The sequence below is a fragment of the Chrysochloris asiatica genome, unplaced genomic scaffold, assembly GCF_000296735.1.
Source record: "Chrysochloris asiatica unplaced genomic scaffold, ChrAsi1.0 scaffold00130, whole genome shotgun sequence".
NCBI lineage: Eukaryota > Metazoa > Chordata > Mammalia > Afrosoricida > Chrysochloridae > Chrysochloris > Chrysochloris asiatica.
In genome coordinates, this window is record NW_006408648.1 from 3,337,738 (window position 1) to 3,342,849 (window position 5,112).

Sequence of the window (5,112 nt, forward strand, 5' to 3'; positions counted from 1 at the left end):
CTACCCAAGATTCCTCTCCTAGTTATATACCCAAGAAACTTGAAAGCTGAGATGTAAGCAGATACTTATACACCCCTATTCACTGCAGCATTTCCTCACAATTGCCAAAAAGTGGAAGCAACTGAAATGTCCATCCACAGATGAATTGATAAGCAAAATGTGGTACATACATACAATGAAATATTATCCAGTCATAAGAAAAATAAAATTCAAATTCATGGTATGATATGGACAAGCCTTGAAAACACTCTGCTGAATGAAATAAGTCATACTCAAATGGACCAAGTATCTTATGAGCCCACTAATATGAAATCTATAGAATAGGCAAATACACAGAAAACAAGGTGCATTGGAGATTAGCAGGGGCTAGGAAAGAGGGGGATAAGAGTTACTACTGAAGGGGTCCTGAATTTCTGTTTAGTATGATATAAAACTTTTGGAAATAGATGGTGTCAACTGTCACACAGCCTTGTGAAAATAATTAATATCAGGAGAAAGATGTGACAATTTGCTTCTGTAAAGATTCACAGCCTTAGACACCTTATAGGGTCACTATGAGTCAGAATCAACTGGATGGCAACAGGTTTGATTTTGGTTTGGAAGGAGTTTTGAAGGAGTTTTGGTAGTACAGTTTTTAAGTACTCAGCTGGTAACTGAAAGGTTGGCTGTTAGACTCAACCAGCTGCTCCAAAAGAGAGATCTATGGTAGTCTGCTTCCCTAAGATTACAGCCTTGACAACACTGTGGGGCAGTTCTCTTCTGCCCTATAGGTTCTCTATGAGTCAGAATGGACTAAATGGTAAAGGGTTTTGTTATGGAGTGTTGAGGAACTAGCCATGGTGGGAACTCATTATCACCTCTCAATCTGAAAGGACAAAGGATGGGAAATGTTTTACTGGAGTCTGTGACAACTGGGCTCGGGCTTGTATGGGCTTCCCTGAGAAGCTGTAGTTTTAGAGGGCCACTGTATCAGTGAAAATACCCCAATCATTCTGTCTTAGTTTCTTAGCATTGCTATAATAAAAATACCACAGAACGTGGTTGGAAAGAAAGCATTTATTTTCTCAAAGTTTCAGAGGTTGGAAGTTCAAATCTAGGGTACTGGATGTCATTTCGGGGTGGGGAGGAAGGTCTTTCTCTCTACTGAGTTTCTACTCCTCAGTTCCTTAGCAATCTTCATATGGTGTGACATCTGTCCTCCCCATGGTAATGGTTTGGGCTTGATATTGGAACTTCAGTGCTTAAGTATTTATTTGAATCCCTGCTTTCAAGTTTGTTGGGTATTATGGTAGCAAATCATTTAATATGTCTCCTCTAACTTTAGTCTTTGTAACTTCCACCAAATGGGTCTTTTCCTATGGCTCTGAGTAAGATAAAGGATGATAGGATGACATGATTCAGCTGTGGATGTTAACAGAGTTAATTGTAATAATAAAAACTTGAAACTCTAGCATAGGTAAAATGAGTCATCTCAGAAGCTAGAGGAGGACCTCAGTACCATCAAAGGAGAAAATCCAGGAGTGGAATGCATCTTTTGGACCCAGAGATCTCTGTGCATTGAACCTCCTCGACTCAGGGTCTGAAAGCAGCAAGACTGGAGGTGTAGCAGAGGAGTGACGAAAGAGCAGCAACAACAGAACCAAAAGACAGCATGAGGCAGACCGGTGGAATTCCCAGTCCACAAAGCAAGTGAAGCTGAGTGATTTGGGCAGGAGGCTTGCTTGCAGAGTGGGCTACGTCCAGGCCCTTAATTGGGGGGAGTGAGGATTGCTGACCCATGGAGTTACAGCTGAGTGCATTTAGGTTGGGGCTTATGGTAAAATGGTGTGTTCTGTGAGCATTTTTATCAGCAGCCCTAAAAGAGTTTTATAACATTGGCTGGGCAGAGAGAGACCTATGGGCACGGCTAAGGAGAGGCTGTCCTGACTGGAAGAACTGTGTCCTGAGCGTTTCTGACTCTGCTTTGTAACCTGTTAACTTCCCTAATAGACCCCATTTAACTATGAGTATGCTGTCTGAATTCTGTGTGGCCATTGCAACAGATTATTGAACCCACTTGAGTAGAGTGCTGTGGGAGGGATGTTTCGTGTTTTTTCAGTTTGATGTCATTTGTTGCAGGTGTGTACTCAGGAGTAGGGGGATCTACTGGTGTGGCACTGTAGGATAAGCTGCTAACCCACCAACTACTCCTCAGAATCCATATACAGAGTCGCTATGAATCAGAACTAATTTGAAGGCACTTAACAACACCAGAAAATATACCCAGGAACGAAATCTGTGAGTCATATGGTGCAGTACAGTGATTTAATAATGGCTTTTTTACTCTTTGTAACTCCTACTGAATGACTAGAGTGGCCAATGGAGACTGGGTATAGTTTTTTCCTGATGGGTCTGAGTAAGAAAAGGTAAGGGAAGATGCTGAAAGTATTCTGTGATTGAGTGATTGTTAGCAGAGTTAATTGTGATTGTAAAAAACATGAAAATCTAACAAGGTGATTGGTCACTGTTCATACTGCTGTGTATAAAATGAACCCTCTCAGCAGCAGGATGGGGAAATTTCACTACCATCAAGGAAGAAGAGCCAGGAGTGAAATGTGTCCTTTGGACCTTGAGATCCCTGTGCATTGACCCTCCTTGATCCAGGGACAGAAAGTTGTAACACTACAGAAGCTGTAGAGGAGTCTTAGCATAAGAACCAAGAACCAGAGCATGAGACAGAGCAGTGGTCTTCCTGCCCCCATGGAACAAGTAAAGCTGAATGCCTTTGGGCAGGAAATTAACTTACAGAATAGTATACCTCCGGGCACTTAGTATGGGAGCTAGGTTTGCTGATCCATGGAGTTAAGTGCCTTTGGCCAGATGTTTATGGCAGAGTAAGATGCCCTTTGGGCATTTATTGCCAGCACTAACTGAGGTTTGTAAAATGGCCTGAGGCCAGGCCAAGGGCTAGAGGGTCAGAGAGAAGTTTATTTGTGGCATGGCAGAGAAGAAACTGCTCTGACCAAAGAACTTTATCCAGAATATTGCTGGTCCTGAGTTGTAACTTGTTAACTCACCTAATGCATCCCATTATCTGTGAGTTCTGTGTGACCATTACAGCAAATGATGGAACCCGGCTGAGAAGTGGAGAGTGCTATGAGATGGTCAGTTGGTATCAGAATTAGTAAGAAAGGTTGGAGGCTGGAGGAATAGCTGACCTCTGCTTCATAGGAAAATGGCCTTGGACTGATGTGAATAGTGATTCTCCTCCTCTCACCTGAGGAAGTCATAGGAAATCAGAGACCTTTTCCCCCCCCAAATAGTTGGTATTCTATGTTTAACCCTTTGAGGAGCTGCCTGTTTTCCACAGCAGTGACATTATTTTACATTAACTTCAGCAATGTATGAAGGTTTCAATATCTCCACGAACTCAACATTTGCTATTCTGTTCTTTTTTCCTGGTAATAGTCATTCTGCTAACTTTTGACTGGAGAGCAAGTCTAAGTGATACAATCCTTAGGGATCAACCTTCCATGCATGGAGAAGGGCAGAGACTGAGTTGTACCATCTACTCAAATCTACTGATCTTCTCAAACCATCCTTTACACTAGTGGTTGTCATACAATGTATTTTTTTTTTTTCTATAAAAGACCAGATAAATATTTTAGTCTTTGCATACTAGATGGTCTCTATTGCAACCACTCACCTCTACCATTGTAATGGGAACTAGCCATAGGCCATATCAACAAACAGATGTGGCTGTGTTCACGTAGAACTTTGTGAACACTGAAATGTGAACTTCATATAAAAATTTTTTTAAGGTTTTTATTGTGAATTGAGTGAAAGTTTACAGGGTAGATCATTAGTTTTACATTCAACAAATTATACACCTTGTTTCATTACAATGATTATAATCCCCTCCATGTACCATCAGTTAACAGTATTTCTCTCTAGTCGCTTTAGCTTTTAACAAACAAACAAAGAAAAAACACATGCAGGGATATATAATAATTTACACCCCCAAAGGGCACATTCTGCAAGTCTGCCTCCTGGCCTCCAGCTCTTAGTCCCTCTTTTCCCATCAATCTAGAGTCCTCAGCCTCTCCCCCTCTCCATGACCCTATCTCTGCCTCTGTCTCTGGCTTTACTGCTTCTCTGGATAAGGTCCTGCATTCTGCTTGTGCTCATCTCCCTTGATGGTCCTAGGGGCCTCTGTTTCTGGACTATAAGATTAACCACTCCCCTTGTTTTTGTTAAAAAAACTTCTACCTTTATAATTGTGACACTCACAATTAGTCACAATAACAATTATTCACTATTGAATCATATGACTCTTATCCCCATCTCTTTTCACCAGACCCAGCTAGACAAAATGAAAACTATTCAGTGCCCATCCCTGTCTATTCTTTGTATGGAGAAGGTGGGAATGATCCTTGCTGTAAAGATTTGTTCCCTCTTTTGAGCTACAGCATCCATAGGTGTAGGTCAAGTTCATCAAATTGTATCAGATTGCTCTTTTTTTTCCTCTTCTTTATTCTTCTAGTTGAGCTCTGATCATTCAGTCATTGAAGCCATGTCAAGTGGGTATTATCTGCAAGTGTGGATGATCTTGTGCATATGCCCTCTCTTCTTATCAGCTGGATGCTTCACTCTCCATTCTAGTCCTCTGTGGCTATATCACTGACTCTGGGCCCAGGTCTTCCCACACTGAGTCCCCAGGTCTTGCCACACTGCTGGCCAACCAAGTCTCCACCCAGGTTCACAGGAGTCTATTAAACGTTGTAGGGCTTACCTTGCAGGTTCATTGCTGTTTTCCCCTCACTTCCCCTTATCAGTGATGAACATATTCACCAATCAGAGAGTGTATTCTCATTGAGTCTTTGTCTTGGAAGGAGGTTTGCTCTGAGGAGACCCAACCACTTGCCTTGATGTCTCCTGGGGAAGAAACTTGTTTGTTCTTGTAGTAGCAGTCAGTCTGCCTATATTGTTTTGTATTTTTCCTATTGGTGTTTCTTTCAAAAATTATCTTCTGTTCTTCTTGCCGCTCCAGGCTGGTCTGCCCGTCCTTTCAAGTGGAAATTTCCTATCTCTGAAGATCTGGGTTGCTGTTCAGGATTCCACCTATAGTCTTAT